General features: G+C 39.0%; 1 long non-coding RNA gene across 1 annotated transcript; it reads right to left on the bottom strand.

Moving 5' to 3' along the window:
• Positions 1-1,366: 1,366 nt before the first annotated feature.
• On the bottom strand, positions 1,367-17,319 carry LOC108350369 (uncharacterized). Its single transcript, XR_015684326.1, has 5 exons — positions 17,100-17,319; positions 15,978-16,266; positions 7,852-8,013; positions 2,624-2,732; positions 1,367-1,529 (listed from the first exon to the last, which is right to left on the bottom strand). It is a non-coding gene; the product is annotated as an uncharacterized LOC108350369 (long non-coding RNA).
• Positions 17,320-22,053: the final 4,734 nt, after the last annotated feature.

Here is a 22,053-nt window from a genome sequence, read left to right as displayed (position 1 = left end):
TCTGTTCTGCCAACGACGGAGCCGAGATCTCTTGGAAACTGTAGCAGGTGAGGGAGAAGTTGCCAAAGGTGAGCCAGTAGGGAGAGAGACATGGCCAGCAGTCAAAAAGAAACTTTCTTTGAAATGCCATAATTAACCTAGCATTGTGCATGTGATTTAAAAACTGATTTTAATGCATTTTTAAACAACATGTTCTGTTCTTGGAGCTAGCACGTACTTCCCCTCACCTGTAACTGCCAATTTTGTGGAAAGAAGAAATCTGTCAACCTTTCCCACCATTTGCCGTCCTTGTCACATTTCCAATAGCTCCCATCCCACTCCACTGACGGAAGAGCCCTGTTGCCATCACTGACTGGCCGTCCCTCCTCACTTCTTTGAAAATTCTTCCAGCTTCCATACCTTCAGGTGTTACCTCTGTCCTTCCGGACAGTCCCCAGTGCCCATATGTCATATCTCCTGGGAATCCTATTCTCCCATTTTTCATCATCTACAACCTAGAGAGCTTCTTAGAGATTATCCATACATGCCAAACTCAACTAAAATCAACGTATTAACTTTACTCTTAGCTTTTCTTTCCTGGTGGGACACTCCTTGTCCGATTTAGTTCCTCACAACTTCTATGCATGCCCAGTTCTGAGTTTTTGCCTCATTCCTATCCAAAGTCTATTTAACATTTCTTTTCATAGCGTTACACTTCCTGCCTCTTATCTCCAACTCCTATAGCCCCTTTGCCTTAGTAACTTAGGTGGATTCTATAAGAATAAAACCAAGATCTAACTTCTTCCAGCCCCAACCTGATAGTTAAAACAGGAACGAATTCATCTTGGAACATCCGGAGTATGATTTTATCACTCTCCCTTTGATGTTGCCCAAATACGCTTCAAATTAAGTAAATGCTCTTTCCCTACATATTAAAAAGTTCCCAGTTATTTTCTGCCCTTCTTTGTCCTTTGCTCTTATTCAAATGTACTATGAAGGCATGCATGACTTCTAGGTTTCCATTTCTGAAACACAGAAACCTTTTTAAAAACCACAAAACTGCTGTATTCATAGTTCTATTATATGTACTAGCATGTATATTAATATGTACTTACTATACTATACCCATGTATGCTATATTTGTATATGTAGTAGAGTATCCTCTCCTTCTGATTACCACACGCTCCTTGCCTTTATCGCAATTAACAGTTACTTAGTACCATTCACTGCCATAAGTGAAAAAATGCTATCTTAGAGGCTGTACTGCAGGGGTCTCAAAAACAAAGACTGTAACTTAAAATATGCCATTGTATCTTAAACATGGTGAATGCTTAGATGTTAGGGAATAACTCAATGGATTTCCAGGCATAAAACTAACACCTTGACCATTTTCATATTTATATATTTCATTTTACAAAATGATGTGTTGATCTCATGAGTGATATTTTTAAATCCTTAGAGCAGAGCTGGTCACCCCTCTTAGGCAGTAAGCCATCTTTTCTTTAAGAAAACTGCTTGTACAAGGCGATTTCTCTTTTAAAAGGAGGTGTCTAGAACAGAAAAAAAACTGGTTACTTTCTGTATGATTTATGAGTGACTAATCCATAATTAGATCTTAGTGATGGGGGTGAGCATCAGGGTTAAAGCTATTTCTTTATCCAATTAAGTCTTTGCAGGAAAACATAGGTGCATGCATACGTTCTTTAAAAATAGGCACAATTAGAGCTCCCAGTGGTATATGAATCAGGTAAGTCTGTTATTTGGCAGAGTTCTGAGGGGAAAAGGCATCAAATGATCAGTCATTTCCCTGAATCTCTCTCTTATTTTAATAACATTACTCTCAATCTATGCTCATCTCCCCTGAGGTTGCGTGTTGGTTTCTTTTCCTAAGTCTTTCAAAAACTAAAGATAAATAAAAGTCTCCGAATACCAACAACATTTCTCTCTGAGATGTTTCTTATCCATTAAACCCAAACAGGGATGACATTGGGACCCCATCTTACTTGGATCAGGTGAAACACTCCCTGGATAAATCTGTTACACAAGGCTGTCCCCCCAGCCCTGAGCCAAAAGCAACAACAGTAAAAGCACAATAATATGGTAATATCATTCCAAGATCCCAAACATATCTGTAAAACCTCAGCTGGAAGTTGACTTAACCTCTCTGGTATTGTCATGTGACCCCTGAGGTGGCACCTTCCTTCCCTAAGTGAGCAGCGTGATTACCATTACCCTGGAAGCCAGAGCTCCCTGGAGATTTGGGAGAGTCTTGAGAAGGGATAAAGTTTCATAGCTTATTGCAATTCTTCCAGCACTGAAATCTCCTGGAGCTGAAACTCATTCAGAAATGACGAGGCATTTGAAGCTGCCTGAAATGAGGCCTCTCTGCTGACTAGCTAGACCACAGCCCACCTGAGAACCTGTGAAATCAGGTTCATTAAAAAAACACAGCCATCCCTACAATGAAACAGAGGTCGTGGTTATTAAGCCGACTTTGACCCAGGTTTGATCAACTCTTTTGATTTCTAATAGCCCATCTTCACTTGATGTTTTCAGACTACGTCGATCTTTTAATCTCTCCCATCTGAATCCCGGGATGATTTCTCTCCCTGCGTCATTAAAAATGAGACAAATAAACTTTCACCTTTCCAATATCAGGGTAAATGCTTGACTCCAGATTCATCAGACCCGACAGAAATCCTCTCCTCCATACTGCAACCGCACCCTGGGATCTCTCTGGCCAGTTTCCCACACTGCAGACCACAGGAGAAGTTAGCTTGCGGGGACTTGACTGATAACTCACACATGGGCTGTCATCCCACAATAAGCAAAGCAAGAATGACAGGCCTCCTGTGCATTCACAAAATTCTTGTTCCCACATCTGAATGGATTTTCAGATACAACAAACCAGGAACCTTCCACCACCCCTGGATTCATGAGTCACGTACACACGTGTTTTAACACTGCCATCACTCAATCAAGCTGGTGTTAATGGCATCTTGTAAACCACACTTGGAGCTGACCACGGTATTAACGGGACAGAGGTGAACAGCAGAGGCTGCGTGTGCTGGGGGCCTACAGAGGTAGAAAGAGAGAGAGAGTATGCTTCAATGCTGGAAAAAGAAAACAGAGGCAGTCCCAGGGGAGGAAAATGAGCAACCGACTCACAGAAACATGGTAAATGAAAAACTTAACCGTCGTGAAGATGATTTAGAAAGCAATTTCAGACAGCTGAGGTTCGGCAAACGGGAAAAGGCTAAAAGAAAGACGTATTCTCTAAGAAGGCATGCGATTGCGTGTGTGGACCTCAGACTGGCTCTGGAGAGAGGGGCTTCTGATATTAGTTTGCTGGGCTGAAGGTAAAAGTATAAGAAAAAGCAGAGGCAGAAAACGGGTGTTTAAAACAACATGTAGGCATGTAGGGCCATGTAAGCCACTGTCCCTCTGGGACTGCCTACTGGCCTTTGACAGATCATTCTGGTATCAGAACAGGAGAGAGAGAGAGAGAGAGAGAGAGAGAGAGAGAGAGAGAGAGAGAGAGAGAATGAAGTAAAAGAGAGGAAGGAGAAAAAAAGAAAAGAAAAACAGACTGATCGAGTGTATTGCCGTTTTTGTTTTTGTTTTAAGGGTACAATTATAAAGGCCAAAATTAATGGGTCAGAGAGGCACATTCAACTTTTTCAGAACTGTGAAATTAGGAGCAGGGGGAGAGAGAACAGGAAAGAGAGAGGGAGGAAGAGTTACAGAGAAAGAGGAGAGCCTACTAAAGAACCGAGCCCCCCTGTACAGACAGCCTGACGCCAGATGGCTTCTTCTAATAAATATTCAACCTTAACTCTGTTCCCATGTAACTTTGTTGTAAGGCTGCCAGCACACCCACACAGATCTGGGCCAGCGAAATGATTACAGTAGTACAAACAAAGTGGTGCAGTAGAGGAAACAGACAGACAGGGTCCTGTCCACAGACAGGCAAGGCTGTAAGATGTGAGCTGATGGGCCTTTAGATTTAATGCTTTGGAACTCGTAATAATAAGTAGCCCTGGCGGGAAGGGCACCTCCAAAGGGAGCAAGCATTTAACTGTTATCTGAGCTTCACTGCACATTGCAGCATGGGAAAATTGCACAACTTTCCTTCACAGATTACAAACGAAAGACTCCATCTCAGATACAATTCTCCAGCATAATCTCTGTGTTAAGTACGTTTACAGTAATATCGACCAAACTAACTGAACCCCCACCACCACCTCCATGCACAAACTTACACGTCTTAAATTGGGGAAAATGTGAAACATTGTGTTTCAGAACCTTCATGCTAGTTGGATGAAGGATGATTCACCGAACTTTCCCACCCCCTCACCCTAGGAAACAGGAAACTCTTTTCAGTGTTTTCTAGTGGCTGTACGTGCGTGCGTGCGTGCGTGCGTGCGTGCCTGTGTATGTGTGTACGTGTGTGCATGTGTGCCTATGCGCCCGTGTGCGTGTGCATGTGTTTGTGTGCTTGTGTTTGTGTGCGCGCGCGCGTGTGTGTGTGTGTGAGCCTGCGTGCTTCTCCCCTCTATGAGCACAAAATGACTGGGTACTTAAATTCTATTTAAACATGATACATATTGGGTCTGGATTGGGGAGACAGGAGGCATTTTAATGTTCCCTTGGAAAATAATTTTAAAATAATTGTGACAATAGAAAATGTCTAATACATGAAATGATATACGGAGGTCTTGAACAAATAATGTCACACTCAGTTGAAGGAAAATGACAAAATAATAAAATGTTATGTTTAAAATGGGTTCTTTGGAATGCATTTTAAATGCGGTGTGTCGTCAGCCCAGAGAAAGCAAGAGAAGTCCACTGAGCATCCTCCTTCAAACACAAAGAGCAGGCCAGGCCAGCTAAGCCACGGAAGTGCAGCAATCTGAAAGAAAATATCTTGATACAAAAGTGAAGTTCTTCCTTTATTTTATTTTTTAATACTTGGTCTCATATCTAAAATCGTCCAGAAACAAGAAAAACTTCACAAAAGTCCACCCTAAAACCAAGTTTTCCTCTGCTCACAATGGAAGCCATATTTCATAGGGTTATCTCTGAGCACCAGCAGCTCCGTGGGAACAGAGATGTAAGAAAAACCAACCAAACACAGCATTAAATACTTACGAAGAAGAGCTAGATAAGTTTTAAGGACGTACTGTTGTTTTGACAGTTTGAGAATCTGCACAGATTTCACATTTTATTACACTGACATCAAAAGCTGTATTGATAGGAAAGGACCACACTTCTAACAAAGAGAGGCAGATAAAAATTAGCATTTATCTTCTGCTGATATTGAGCTTTCTAATGGTAGGCCATGGTGTTTTCTTCTTCGTGCAGAGAGCTCTCTCAGGGAACCGAAAATGCACTGGAAGGTTAAAGCTTCCCAGTGAAGAGTGTTGTGAGACAGCAATCTCTGCAAAGACTGTACAAAGTGCACACAAGAAATACAAACGACGCACATGCGTCTGTATACAAAATACGCAGTTGTGCATTCACAAAGTGTAATGGCACGCAATAATGGGAAATTATTGGAACATCTGCTTGCACATTAATCTGCATATTTTTGCACATGCGATCATCCATTTGCATCAGCATATTTTACTTGTCGCGTGCACACGTTAGACACCTGTTATTAAAAAAAACCAGGTCCATTATGTGCTGCCGGATTCATTTGAATATAATTCCATTTTCATAAGATTTATCAAAGTTCCAAGGCCAGAGCTTTGCAAATGAAAGTGACAAAACGCCCAGGATAAAATGTCTGTGGCTCTCGAGTGTCTAGGTGCAGTAACTTTTAGGACCAAGGCAGGAATAAATTGGTCAGGAGAGGAAGCAAAGCATTATGGGAGAGACAAATGACAACACGATCTACCACCTCTTTTCCAACAGAAAAAGAATGATCAACTACTGCTTCCCAAGCTTATCGACAATGCCAAGCACTACCTAGCACATATTACATGCTCAATAAATATTTGGTGATTCCTTGGTAAGGAGGGGAATGCATAACTGAGCAAAATGTCAAACGTAGCACGAATTTGCCAAACTGGTGTATAAGACTCTGTCTGAGTGCTTTTACAGTGCATGTCGCTTAATCCATTTGGAAAGAGCTTTGGGGAAATACTAAGCTAAAAAGACTGGGCACTTCTGCTAACTAGGAATGTAACGTTAGACTAACTTTTCTAATTTTGTAAAAGTGGGAGACTGTGTCGAGTCGGCAAGTACGTGGTACATATGGTACCGCTCTCTCTTTCGTCAACCGTGGTAGACGTGAAAGAAAAAATCTATCCCTGCACTTTTCCCCACTGAGTCTGGACTTCGCCATAAATTCCTTCTTAGCACAGCTCTCCAGGCAACCACCACCAACTGATCAAATTTGGCACACGAGATGAATCTATTTTCTATCCCTGGACTATATTATCTCTGAGGCCCCTTCTAAAAATTGAATCAAGAACTCTCACAGACCACTAAAATCCTACATTTTAAAGCAACTATCCTAACTATTTGGTTGCTTTCTAATTAGAGTGTATCAAATATGCTCTTAAGCTAGATGTCCATTGTCAGGATTTGAAAAATGTGCCCCTTGTATAGAATTTCACTGTAATAGAATTTTAATGCATTTAACCCATGAAATATGCCCAAGTAAAATAGTGTTCAATGCATCTCCCTCTTTTGGATTATCCACAGAAGTACTCTTTTCCAGGCAGTTATGCAAAGCAGATCAGAAAAGCAGCGTGAAGCGATACTTTGCACAGCACAGCCCTTCGATATGGAGGAAAGACAGCAGCGTGGTTCCAGTCTCTGCCAGACAGCGTTGGTGGTGTGAGAGAAAGCACAGAAAGCTGGAGGCACGCTGAAAGGACATATTCAGTCCCCTCAAGTGATATGGGAAGATGAGAAACAAGTGCAGCTCTCGGGATTGGGAGCTCAGAAAATTCCCTCCAAACCCTTCAGTGTGATAAGCATTCTGGGCAGCTGAAATGAATCCATCATTATGTACTTAGAGTTTGCTTTGAGTCCAACTCTATACAACATGCTTAGAAAAGTGAGTACGCTGGTACCTGCCTTGGGAGAGACTTGATTCTAACTAGGAAAAACAAAAACAAACAAAACAAAACAAAACAAAACAAAAAAACTAGTGAATCTAGTGTTACAAAATTACTCAGAAGTAAGGATACTCCTGTTTTGGTTTTTCTGCTACAGAGACCCACATAGCAACATGTCGATTCAATTATGATCAAAAGGCATGGCGTCAACAAAGAATGCCCCAAGTATTCTTCATGTGTAATAAAATGTCCCTTTGGGTGGCTTTGTCCCTTAAGTTCCTTTCCTAGCTCTTTATTATGTCATAATACTTCCATTCATAACAGTCACCACTGAAGGTGGATTCCTTCACCTGAATATCATACAATCCTTCTTCTTCTATCAGAAAATCTTCTCCCGTAAGGAACTTGCATTCTCACACCCCATCTTCTTGGAACGGGTGGAATTGTTGTATACTCTAGTTCTGTTCTAAGTCCCCGATCTGGCATACACAACAACAGCCCTAAGGGTTGCTGGGACTGTTAGAAAACAGAAGCTCAATGTATGCCCAGACTTGTGGGTCGCCACTGATCACCAAATACTAACAGTAAAGCAGATGTAGGAACCAGTAAGGAAGAGATGGACGCCACCAGTGCCTACTGATATGCTGTGAGCGCCGTGGGAGAACTGTGTTTGATTCTAGCTATATTTCTGGACTTGAAATTACCCAAGCCCATTTGTTTTTACTTCCCGCCCACCATGCAGCTTAAAGTAGTTTAAAATGAATTTCTATCGCAAACAATGAAAGCAAGCTCGCAAACTCACCGCTCGGTGGCAGACAGCGCAGCAGGCAGTAGGCCCCAGATAATGAAACCTAGACCCCAAGAATTCAGGCTCTTTCCTAAATCGTGTCCCAAGCATCCCTACGTGGGAGCACCGAGCAGATCCCGTTTCTCCTCTTAATGCAGAAGGCTCTAATATTCTTTTCTGGAAAATATTTGAAAATGAGACAACCACCATAATTATCCTTGACAATCTATAAAAAATTTTCCCTTGAGTGAGGACTTTTTTTTTCAAGTTACTAGTTAAAAAGTGCTTTGCGAGTACAATGTATCTAATTATTGGGGGCGGGAGGAACAGCACCGGAATAATTCATATTTAGTTGTATTCGTTAGACTACAGCGTTAATTCTCAGCGTAGGGCCCTCTAGTCTCTTGCTTGTTTCTCTTTAGAGTTTCATCAGGTCCCTTAGAAAGAAATGGCTAAGTAAATCCCACCTCAGTCTGCAGGGCATGCCCTAGGGACATTCTGGAGGGCATCTCAAGATACTGTCAGGGGACACCAGGTATCTGCCTAACTTCAAGATGTAATTTATGCAATGGAATGAACGAGCTGATGAAAATAAGTAATACGCAAACACCTTAAAAAAAAAAAAACAGGATTAAGTTTCTTCTGCAAAGTATCAGGCTGATCTGTAATGGCTACCTGCCTGAACGGAGGAGCCCCTTAGCACATTGTCTAACCTAAGAACTCATACTGCTGTTTTAATGAGATCCGCCTTTGGCGACATCTCCATTACAGCGTCCTCACCACCAATAACACTTTTGAACCAAACATTTGTTCCTCTGGACCTACTTCCTGTTTAGAAGGCCCTTCTATTTTGAGCACAGTGTTTCCTCGTTCACCTTGTTGTAAGAGGGCTTGCATTTTATTAGTGAGAATTCAAATACAGCTAAATGAGGAAAAACTCAATAAAAAGGTTGAAATTTTTCATCCAATAAATTTGCGGTAAAATGCCAAGTTTGTGGCTGTGCCTGCAGTCATGTTCGTTAGAAGACACATAGTAGGCAAACGTTTGGGCTTTTTTTTAAACCATTGGTTTATAAGCTGAAGAAGATAGATGTGTTCATTCATATGAAGTAATATAATTTTTCTTGGGAAAGTATAATATTATACAAATCCATTAGCATATTTACAAATTAATCTTCCCTTGGGAAAAAAAAAGAGAATTTACAGCAGGAGAAGCTTTATTACGCTTAAAACTGCATTTTTTTAAAAGGGAAAGAAAAAGAAGGAAAATCACATTGAACTATAAGTGCCTTGTTATGACTAATAGTTTTGAAATAATAAAATTTAGGAAAGGGCAAAGTCGAATTTTCTAGCAGCTCATAGATGGTGCAGTATCTATATTACAAACTACAAATTCCTGTGAAGTCAATCCTGCCTTTGCAAGCTAAATGACACTAAATCAATTAAATACTCAAGGCTATTAATGTGAACTTCTCCCGGATATTTTTGTCTCAATTCTCTAGCTACTTCTCATTTCGACCAGATAGAATTAAAACCTTCACAGTAACAACAACAACAATCCTGTTTTTCATTTCTTCCTTAAACACTCATCTAGTTGTTAAGGTTGAACTACAGACTACTGACATAACTAAGTCCTGACATTCCATTGCCACAGAGTACATGTTCTTATACCCACAGAGAAAAACTCAGAAGGCACAATGAGTGTCAATGGGCACACACGTACCACATGCATAATAGAGTTGAAACATGACTTGATTTTGCTCAGACTATTCTTTGATCTGCCTTACACTTACTTTGTGAACATCCTTTCCCTAAAGAAAGTTTAAGTCACACAGAATGTAACAAAATGTTAACAGGCCCGCCATATTCACACTGCAAGAGTACTTCAGTGAGACATTGTTTAATAATCGCTTTTGCAATATTTCGAGCTAGTGAAGGAAATCAAAGGAGTCTCTGTACTAGAGTGTTCTTTCAATGGTTTAAAAGCCTTCTGTGCCACTTGTAGAACACTACCACTATTCTCCAAGTTGAAAGTCATACAGTAATCACAATAATAGTAAACTCACCATTTCTTGATTACCTTTAATAATCGCAACCATCTTACCACGTAAACACGGCGATCATTTGTAATTTGTTGAAGAGACAATTAAGGCCAAGGTTGTTGAATATCAAAGACATCTAACCTGTGACAGATGAGCCCCAGAAAGAGCCCAGGTTCCTCTGGGTCTGAGGCTAGATGGAGGCTTCATATCTTGAAGCACGCATTCTAAACTTTACCTCGTACCTTCCAATCTGAGTTACCCTCACTCTTTCTGACACTGTTTTCTAACCTTTCAGTGATTGAGCCACTAAAGCATGCTCTGTCCACTTCAAGGATATGGACCTCAGTGCACAATTAATGAATGCACAATTATTTCACAGGGTTTTGTTTTCTCCTTTACGTTCAGCCAATCTTGGCCTCCTGCCACAAACATCTACTGTATCTAGAGTGTTTCTCATTTTATATTTTTCTAGGTCCTTTTGCTATACCTTCTGAGTGTGTGGGTCCGCTTCATGTGTCTGAAACAATGCACTGCAGCTAGGCTTAGTGACTCCTGGAAGGCATTCCCTCCCTTTAAACAGAAGCCCCTGGAAGCATGACAGAATCTTTCACTACTTTCCCTAGGCCTCCCAGTCATCCAAGAATTTGTTTTTAAAATGCAGAACACGCTGGATTTATGGCTGAATAGGAGAAATGCCCAACCTGTGACAGGCCCTCAGCTCAGCATCTCAAAAACAGCAACAACAACAACAACAACAAAATCATCTCAACCAGAAACAGCTCCTACCAATATTTGACCATTATGACCAGCAAACTTCCTCATTCATAGACCCATTCTCTTTACTTCAAAGTAATAAAATTATGGGTTAAAATGCCAATTGGTTTCTATAATTAAACTAAAACTTTCTCACTTCCCATACAGTATACAGGTAGTATCCTCTGGAAAACCTTGGATTTCCCCTCTTGTATGATTCAGTAATAACTTTGAACAAGGAAGAAAATGCAGGGCAAAAAAAAAAAAGTCTAGAGAAAAAGATCATTCCTTCCCATCCTTGACCCTTGAGTCATCCAGAGTTTTAAATTAGAAATAAAAAATAAAAAGTGGCACTTTCCAACAAATTTTGTCACAGTGGAAGTCCTCACTGGTCCAATGTACATGAAAAAGAACAGAACTGACCGAATGTTATTGGAAGGACTTGAAGAGCAGTCTAAGAAAAAAAAAACTCCAGAGAGCTTTTATCCCTAGACCAAAATATCCAAATCTTACGATAGCGACAGTGGAATCAGCATCTCTGGAAAAACTGGTGCCTGTCTCGTTTTCCCTAGATGCGTACAAGTTGGTGTGGCATTTCTATCTTCAGTATAATATGTCATATTAATAGAGGAAGTGTAAAGGGGACATCTGTCAATCCTCTTTAATCAAGAGAGAAACTAAGAGATGGAAGTGTTCCGTGGCAAGCTTTCATTCCATGCAGAAAATATCAGCACAGCAGAGAGATACAAGTTTGGCCTTCCTGGCTAATATGCCTTTCAGACTTCCTCTCTCAAAATGTTCTGCCGCCCAGCACACTTAACCTACACTTTCCACACCTCCAGATGGAGATACTCACGGATATACCTGTTTGTTTTGGCATGAACTCAAAGGAAGAAGATAGGAAAGCTGGATCATTTCTTCTGCACTGACTAATTTCCTCTTTCCCTGCATGAACATCAGGTAGATGCATTTACTCCCACCCCCGCATCCCACTGCTCCTCCTAGACTGACATACTAATTATGGAGCCTTTGAATTTTTCTCTTACACATGTAGGCTCAGACTTCAACACCTAAATGATTATATATATATATATATATATATATATATATATATATATATCATGCAAACCTCTTTGTTCCAAGTTTCTTAAAAAGGAAAAAAATGAATGCAATGTATTAATCATCACACTGATGTTCCTGATTGAAAAATAAATTATTTAAATAAGTAATGCTCTCTTTTTTTGTAAATATTTTCCAGAAATTTTTCTAGCATTCCAAGTTGAAAGATTGGGGGAAATGCTACAATATACTACTGATATGAAATGAGAACCAAATTAAAGCTGTATATAGGTCATGTGTAGCAGATTATTATCAGTTAGTTCTGCAATTATCCACCAATTTTATTGAATGGTAATCAAAAATCTATTAAAAGGTCTGCAAATCCAAACTGACTGTTGCAGATATAAATACATTTCTTCTCCTTCACACATAAAAATTGTTACTTCCAAAATGTACAGCATGAGGAAAGAAAACATATTAGACATAATCTGTACTTGTCCAGCCTGTCCCACTCACTGTGCTTAAACTTCTGAGAGAGCAATACTTTTGTTTCTCAGATTAATAAAATATATATTACACACACATCATGAATTCAGCTAAGAGTTCCAGAAAAGAAGCCACCAGAAATGCAAGAAGAAAGAAGCAAAACTCAAGATAGAATTCTCTCTACACCTTAAACAGTCAAAGAACTAAGTCCTTTATCTATAGAGTATATATGAATCGAAAAGGGAAAATGTATACTCAGAGATAAACATATAACCCACTCAGCAGATACAGGAGGAAATTCAATGTTGAGAATTATTTAAGTAAGGGGAGGCAATTTTTGAGGCCTAATACAGATAACCACACTACAGACCTGAAGAAACAAGGAAATAACAAGGAAGGCCCAAGGAAGGGCGGTTGAACCTCATTCAGAAGGGGAAAGAAAATAGTCGTCGGAGGTGGATGGAACAAAGTAGGTGGCAGAGGGATTAAGGAGTGTAACTGGGGTAGGGCCATCAAGTGTATAAATATCTATGGAGAGCTGTGGGAGTAATCAAAAATCCACAGCAGTGGGGGGAACCTCTAACCTCTAGGACATGTCAGAAACCGGGCATGGGGGAGGCTCCAGAGGGTCTTTAGGGGTCACTCTGGTGGAGACTCCTAGCAGGGGGATATGGAACCTAAAGTAGTCATATCCTATAACCAAGGGTGGGTCCCAGTAAAGAAATAAGTAACCCAACACACCCTCAAAGCCTTCAACTCAAAAGTTGCCAACCAATGACTGACCCAACTTGAGACCAATCAATCGATGGACAAAAGCCAATCCCTGACATTATTAATAATACTCAATTATCCTTGTAGACAGGAGCCTAGCATAACTGTCCTCTGAGAGATTCCACCTAGCAGCTGGCTAAAACAGATGCAGAGACCCACAGATCAATATTAGATATAGCTCAGGAGTCTTGTGGAAGAGCTGGGGGAAGGATTGCGGGACCCAGAGAAGATAGGAACGCCACAAGAAGACCAACAGGATCAACTAGCATAGACTTTTGGGGTTCCCAGAGGCTGAACCACCAACCAAAGAGCATACATGGGCTGGTCTCAGTGGAAGAGGATGTGCCTAGTCCTGAGTGACTTGATGTGCCACTGTGGATTGGTACCCAGGGACGGTATACCACCATCTTCATCAAACCCTAAAAAGGACTTAAAGTAAGTAAAAGAATGAACATCAAAACAAGGCCTCCCCCTTCTCAGAGAAGAAAGGAAGAGAAGGATGGGGGAAGGGCTGTGTGAGGGTAGCCTGGGAAAAGAGGAGAGGAGAGGATCTGGATGTAAAGTGAAAACATAATTCACTTTAGATAATTGATTAATTAACTAATTAATTAATTGGAAAAAGGATCCTGTAAAGCAGTAACTATTGATCTGTTGGAAAAGGTACATCTATTAAAATCTTAGACAGTTGTGGTATATATTTTCATTCAGTTACACCAGTCAGTGATCACAATTTAAAGATTGTGAGTTAAGCCTTTGGCATCTCATATTAAGTTTTTGTTATCTTATTTTTTCTGTTAATGCCCATGCCGTTTCTTCATCCTGATCTATCTACATGAAAGCAACTGAAGCAGTATGTCTAGGTGAGATGTTAGCACATGCATTTTTTTATATTAGCACCATTGATAGATGATTTATATGATTTTATAATTTAAATATATTATATTTATAATAGATAATTTATATACTTTTATAATTATATGATTTTTAATTTTTGTGTTTTTTTCAACAATCATCACAGCTAGTTTTGAACATTTTTACTACCTCACGGACAAATAGTGCACCTTACTTCCATCCTCTCAATTTTATATCAGCCTACTGTAAGCAATGTTGCTGGAAACATTCATGTGCAATATTTTCCTGTGACCATGTCTTTGCATTTCTCTAAGATGCGTACCAGGAAGTAAGGTCACCCCATCACAGGGTTACTCTGTAATTAAGCATTTGAAGAATTACCGGGGTGTTTTCATACCAGGATGAGGCTGCACTAATTTATAACCTCCTCCTAGTGTATGAGGATTCTGAGTTATACTCTCCCCCTCTTTCTCTTGCTATTATCTGACATTTTAATATGGCCCTCCGAGTTGGTTATGAAGTAGTGCCTTTTTTGCAATTGTTGTCTTATATTTCCCTGAAGGCTAATAAGACAGAATGTTGTTTGTGTGCTTGTTATCTATTTGTATATCTCTTTACTAGATGGTCTATTACATTTATTTGACCATTATTTGAAATTGGGTCTTTTTTATTATGTTGTTTTGAGACTTCTTTATGTATTCTAGATTCAACTCCCTTACCAGATAGACATTATTTGTCCACTATAGGTTACCTTTTCACTACCTTAAAGCCAGTTTTAAGTCACATTTATATGCTGGTTTTTTTTTTTACTTCTGTTGCTCATGTTTTTGGTTTTATAACTGAAAGTTCACTGTCAAGTCTAAGGCTCTGACACTTATGCCCATCTTCTGAGCGACTTAAGGTTTTAAAACTTAGGTTTGGACATTTGATAAGTCCTTGGTTGATTCTTTGATGCCCTGTGAAGTCAGCATGCAATTTCTTTATTTTGCACACATATTTTGTAACATCTATTGTCTCAGGATGATTTCTAAAAACAAATTTTTCCTTGTTGAATTAAGTAAACCATTGAAATGGGTTTATTTCTGAAAACTTAAGTGGACTCCATAGCTCTATGCTTATTCTAAAACCAGTATTGCAATTTGTTCATTATATTGTCCAACTTTGGTGTGTCTTTTCAAGGATATTTTCAATTTGATGCCTTAAAATTAATTTTGAGAGTTGATAAATAGATAAATAGATAGAATCCTTGCTTTATAAGATTAGAAACTCCCATATATGTCTTTCTACAGTTAGAAAGGCTCTAATCTATTAATAAAATAGTACAATTCTAAACATATACCCACTAAATATTAGTGTACCTAACTTTAAAAAATGGCCAGTTTTGGTGTAAAGTTATAGACTGGGATAAATACAATAATGAGAGATTTCAATAAATACCCAACTCTCACTCACAGACAAAATTTAAAAAAAGATATTAAAATTAAATGACAATATAGGTCAAACACATTTTACAAATATTTTACCCAAAACAACAGAAATATATTCTTCTTGGAAGTTCGCCGAACTTGCTGTAAATTAGGCCACCTTTTTAGAACACATACTGTGTCTTAACAGATATAAGAAAATTTGAAAGAATGTTTTCCATTTTATCCATTTTCAATTGAAAAACTATTAAGAGCAAAGAAACAATAAAAGATATACAAATTCAGGGACATTGAACAAATTATTAAGGGGCTTATTAAAGACATCATGTGAGAACTTAAAAATTCCTAAAATTGAGTGACGGTTAAAATGCCAGGTACCAGAAGCTGTGTGGCTCATTGAGAGAAGTTCTAAAAGGAAAATTTACAGCCATAAATACCTATATTTAAAAATAATAGAAAAGAAATGGTCATAAAATAAGAAGGGGGAAACAAGGAAGGACTAGGCTTTGGAAGGGATGAAATAACAGCAGAGAGAACATTAAGGTAAGGGGGGGCTAGGGATGGAAGGATACAAGAGAGGTCGGGGGGAGTTGGGGAAGATACCCAAGAAAGAGCATACTTTTGTGTATATGCTAGAAGGACCCCTGACATATTTCGAGGGCTTTTTAAATATAATTTTGGTTTTCACTGTTTGACACGGGTAACTGAAGAGTGTGTTATTTAGGTATTCACATGGTTTTGTTTATCAACTTACTTCAAACTCGTTTAATCATGGTCATAGAACATACGTCGTATTTTTAATCCTTGTAGATGAACTAAGCTTCCTTTTGTGTCTAATGTTGTAAGGAATGTTCCACGCGCACTTGAGAAAAAAAGCATCTTCTGCTGTCCTGGCGTCTTCTCCAGATATCTGCTATTCTGCGAGGTGGAGACCACAATGTTCTTCCAGCCTCTTGTTGAGCCTCTGACTGTTGCTCTAGCAATCGCGGAAGTGAGGTGATGAAGTTTCCATTGCTCCCTGATTATCTTTACTGCTATGGTTTCTGAAAATAAATTACCTTCTATTTCAGTACTTTATCCTGATGTGCTTGAACAATATGCTTTTCATATGTTTCTAACGTATTGAACCTGCATTGCCATTAAAGGACTCCGTATAAAGACTGTTTGCCCTAACATTAGTATAAACTTTACAGTTTTCTCATGATTACTATTTGCATAACAACCCCCTTTGCTCTTTCTGCTTACTTTTAACTTATTTGTGTCTTGGAATCTGAAATGAGCCTCTGGTAGCAATTAGTTGGATCTTAGTAGTTTTTATCTAATTATGCCAGCTTTACTTTTTTCTCATATTATTTATTTAATTAATATTGACTATATGATACCATAGTTTATGTCTGCCACTTCAATTTTTATATACATATTTATTTGTGTTTTGATACTTTCTCTCTCCTTTGCTTTTTGCTGTAGCTATGAGGGAATTTTTTTAATGTAACTTTTGGGTGTATTTAATAATTCTTACTATGTATTTTAGCAATTTCCTTAATAGTTACTTAAGGACCACATGCATCTTAACTTAAAATAAATAGCATCAGGCTTCCATTCTGACATCGAGTGTTAGAAGAAATGCTTCTCCTGTGTAGCCTTCTTGCCATGTGTTAGGTTTTGTATTATCGCCACACCTCCTACATACATAAATGGCAAAACTCAGCAAGCTCTGTTCTTTACATAACTTGACATTTTTTGAAGAAGCATAAAAAAGTAGCGAGCAAGCATGCATTTTTCCGTTTACTATACTAACTTCCCCGTTTATTATTTCTGCTTCATCAATAAACGTATCGATTTTATTATCACAACTGTTACTCCTTTAGAGAATGACCTTCGCCTTGAACTTTTCCGCACTCTATTACAAGTAGCATCAATCACTTCGAAACATATCTAAGGACAACTGTACTGCTTGCTCCTCTTCTCGTTTCCCCTGGCAGTACTCAGGCAACCAGCCCCAGGTCTCTTCTGCCTGACGTTCTCAGTGGAGAGCTCTCGGTATGGCCAAAGCCATAATGTGGCGGGATCTCCGGAGTTCTTGGCAGTACCCCATCACAGGTGGATCTCTATGACATCACTGGGAGATGCCCAGACGGGTGTCTTAGCCTCTTAGTCACATCAGCTCAGAATGCAGCTTCAAATGAAGCCAGTGCAAGAGGATGGGAAGTAACTCCCTGTCCTTTTTCCAGAAGAGGACAAGGAAAGAAGCCAGGGTCCGTGACTACATCACTCCCGAGTAGCGCAGGGGCCACAGGGAAGCTGCATTTCTTGGCTTACAGATCACAGATTTAGCTCTTTATTCAAATGTCGTTGGTTTTTAGAGAAATACTTTTAAATTTACATTATACCCTTAAGACGTTTGCACTGACCTTGGTTAGTTTTTTTTTTTTTTTTTTTCAGTTTTGAATTCTTTTGAAAGCTAGTTGACTGGGAGGAAGGCTTCAGAACATAACATCCTCTCATTCTAAAGGGATTGCGTGCCATTTAATTTCATCTTGTCAATTACACTGCGTCAACTTCATTGTGAAAAGTATTATGGAAACTTGGAGAGACAACAGTGGTTTGGGTTTTTTATTTTGTTTTGTTTTGTTTTGTCTTGTTTCGTTTTGTTTCCGTCTTCTTACTGAGGCTTTAGAGTCCAGAAGCAGTAGACTTTGCATCATTTGTAGCAATGCTAGTAATCAGCCTAGCTTTCCCCATGGTTATTTCTTCTTGCCATCTTGCTAAACGCAATGAAAAGAAACACAAACATTCTGGCTCTCTCTAAAGGCTTTTTTTTTCTAAATTGGCAGGCTCGGCGTATCTGCCTTCCAGGTTGTTATATACAATTTTACCAAATACATATCACTATATGATATAGATCTCCAGGGATTTTTCCATTCCCAATTTTTGTCTTCCTTATTTCAGATGATCAGCCAATATAAGCCTATGCCTCATATTCCAAGATTTTATATGGTAACAATATACTTCATGATACTAACTACTATGTTAATTTCTATGTAATACAAAAAATTAAAATTGAAATTAAATCAAAACAATGTTTTCTCCCTATGTATAGAATAGTACTGGGCCAATGAGCAAACCTGTGGGGCAATGTTCATAATTAATAAAGAGGCAGTTTTAGAAGTGAGACTTAACATATCCTTCAAGCAACAACCAATATAGAACATAATTTAGTCTCACTTAAAGCTAAGAAATTCTATGAAACATCATAATCCCAGCATGGAAAGCTTTGTGGTCATTTGTAGACGCACAATGCTATAAAGTTTATGAGAGAAAACATGTAGCAACGTTCAGGGGAGAAGTTATAGAAAACACTGGCATTAACCACCTTGTGAAATATCTCCATGTCATAGATCCATGGGAGACAACTTTTGAGGAGGACTGCTCTTCTCTCTCTCTCTCTCTCTCTCTCTCTCTCTCTCTCTCTCTCTCTCTCTCTCTCTCTATTTTTTTACAGAAGAGCTGAACCTCCACTCCAGTTGCTATTGTATTAGATACAATTAAATTATGACTTCCTAGAGTTCCTGTTGAAGCTCTTAGCCCCAGTACCCCTTACTGTAACTGGGTCTGGTGATAAACCCTTAAAGGAGTAGTTAAGGTAAAATGAGATCGTAGAGGTGAACACTAATCAATAGAAAGAAGAGAAGGCAGGACAGAACTATTCGGCCAGTGGGCAGCCAGGTGGGTACACAGTGAGAAAACTACAGCTGTAAGCCAAGACAAGCAGAATTAGACAAAACCAAACCCGCTATCTTCTGTAGGTCAGATTTCTGGCACCCAGAACAGGAGAAAATAAATTTGTTGTTTAAGTTGTCCTCTGTATGGTATTTTGTTATGGCAACCCAAGACCACAAATATACAAGAGAAGAGAGGGAGCCTCTAAGTGGTGTTTTAGAGGGGGGCAGCCAATAGTAATTTAGATATGGTCTATATATGGAAGAAATATATATAAAACAAAGAAAATGAAATATATATATGATCCCAGATAGATAGATAACATTATATATAGATGATGTGCTATATACATATATACATATATTCCATATACATACATATATACATATATTCCATATACATATATATATATATATATATGATTTCTAGGCATGATGGACAGTTGGGCATTCTGATTTCTCCCCATGAAGTGCTGAACTATATTGAATTGTATGGACTTGGAGGACGTTGGAAATGTAGGTCAAAGCAAATGCCACAGGGAAGTCCTATCAGATCCTTTGGCTCCTGTAGCACTGAGGCAGGCTAGACTTGGTGATTTACTTCGAACAGATGGAATAATGTTTGTATCTGAGCTATAGAGACAATTACTGGCTAAAGGTTTCACCAACTTTCTAATGAGGAATGTCTTTGAGCTATCCCTAGAACCATACGGGTTAATGAAGAGTACCGCAAACTCATAGAGCCAATTCAATAATGCGCGGGCCAAAGCCAACACAATTTAATAACTGCAATTGTGTTTTTTCATAGTTTGGGTACAGCAATGATATGGTTGCCAAGAGGAGCTTTGATCTCATGCTCACTGTCAACCAAACTGGGATGAGGAACACACATGAGGAGCCAGCTACTGAGAGACAATGAAGCAAAGAGAGAGATAAATGTGTCTTCACTGTTTGTGAACTTAAGCAGCTTATTTCATTCTTTCAAATCTGTCTTCTTAAATTTAATTCAGATCTTAATATTGACTTTTTGATCATTCTTCCAGGCTTTGTAACCCCATAGGAAGAACAACAATATCAACCAACCAGACACATCAGAGCTCCCAGGGACTAAACCACCAACCAAAGACTATACATGGAGGGACCCATGGCTCCAACTGCATATGTAGCAGAGGATGGCCTTGTCCTACATCAATAGGAGGAGAGGCCTTTGGTCCTGTGAAGCCTCAATGCCCCTGTGTAGGGGAATGCCAGGGTAGGGAGGCAGGAGGGAGTGGGTGAAGGAGCTCTCTCATAGAAGTGGGGGTGGGGAGGTGGTGGGGGGTTGCGGAGGGGAACCCAGGAAAGGGAATAACATTTAAAATGTAAATAAAAAATTCAATAAAAGAAAAGAAAAATTAACAATATTTAAGATCATGCTTCACAAATTACTCTGTGCTGGATTTTCTTTCTCTTACTTCAACCCACCTTTATTCTCTACAGAGCAACATTTGAGAAGAGTTCCTCTTCTCAATTCTGTTGAAGTTTATCAAACACCATAACTTTCATGCCAAAATTTTAGAGCAAGACTGCTAAGCAGGGCCACCTCTTTCTGGAATAAAACAGCTCTTGCATTATCCTGGGAGAAAGTTCCAGGACTGAGGGCTGTCATTACATTCTTCTTGAAGTTGTGTGTGTGTGTGTGTGTATGTGTGTGTGTGTGTGTGTGTGTGTGTGTGTGTATACACAACTCCCAACTTTGAATATATACTAGTAACCACAGAGTAGAAAAGCAAGATAATTTGTTGAAATAGACTACAAACAGGATACTATACAGAACACAGGAATCAAACAAAACAGGCCATTATCTTGAGATACTAAATGTTTCATAATATATATTTTAAATATTACTTTATATTTTTATTCATGGAATATACTGTGTTTTTTTTCCATGAGGTACCATTAGCTCTACTTTTGGGATGTAAAGAAAAGCAATGCAAATAAAGAATCCATCCCTTTTACCTTCAGACATGGTGGGGAGTAGGTAGATTGGGTAAAATATTGGTACTGCTACATTGACTGTGGTGTGGTGCAGGATTGCCAGTGTTCCTGCCTGTTTGGTTAAGCACTCTGAGAACATCCTCGCTTTTTCACAATGTCAGGCAGCTGTTTTAAGTCTGCAATATACAGCCTATATACTCATAGTTTCAAAAGTTTTGATAAGATGCAAATTATTCTTCAAATTACTTTCAAGTCCAATCTAAGCCAGCAACTTGTAGATTGTTTTTTTTTTCTCTTATTTCTGCCATCCTATCCCTTCATCCTTAGCATAGCAGACTTTATTGTAAGGTAGGATACTGATGTTCTTAATGTGACTTGCAGCTTTTACTTTAATCACAAAATCTCCCCCAAACAATTCTCCTAAATTTATTCCCTTTTTTTTTTACCATTGAAACCATTAAGTAATCCGTACTAATTGTCATCTTAATCAGTTTTTTTTTATTAACTTGAGTATTTCTTATTTACATTTTGAGTGTTATTCCCTTTCCCAGTTTCCAGGCAAACATCCCCCTTCCCCCTCCCCTTCTTTATGGGTATTCCCCTCCCCATCCTCCCCCCATTGCCGCCCTCCCCCCAACAATCTAGTTCACTGGGGGTTCAGTCTTAGCAGGACCCAGGGCTTCCCCTTCCACTGGTGCTCTTACTAGGATATTCCTTAATCAGTTTTTTTATTCGGAAAATACTGATTTTGCTCTTTACAGACTATAAAATTAAATTCCTTAGAAGTCCCAAGGAAATAGCTGGGGATTTTTGCACCCAGCTACAGAGCTACCCAATACAAATTTGTCCTGTACACTTCACTTTTGAACACAAATGTATAGTCATTTCCTTAAATGATGATGGTTTGTTATCAAATAAACAGTGATAAAGTATTTTTCGTCTATGCATTGGACTTGGCGTACAATACCACTGGTTGGAACATAGGATAAAACTATCTGCTGTTTAGTGATCCTCGTCGAATCTGTATGCAATGACATAATGATAAAGCAGGGATGAGGGCTCAGGTGGTAACATGCTTGATGCACAAGCACAAGGATCTGACATCAACCCCCAGAACCCATGTTAAAAATAAAA

Source organism: Rattus norvegicus, chromosome 3 (genome assembly GCF_021556685.1).
Source record: "Rattus norvegicus strain SHRSP/BbbUtx chromosome 3, alternate assembly SHRSP_T2T, whole genome shotgun sequence".
Lineage (NCBI taxonomy): Eukaryota > Metazoa > Chordata > Mammalia > Rodentia > Muridae > Rattus > Rattus norvegicus.
This window is presented reverse-complemented; position numbering and strand designations above follow the sequence as displayed.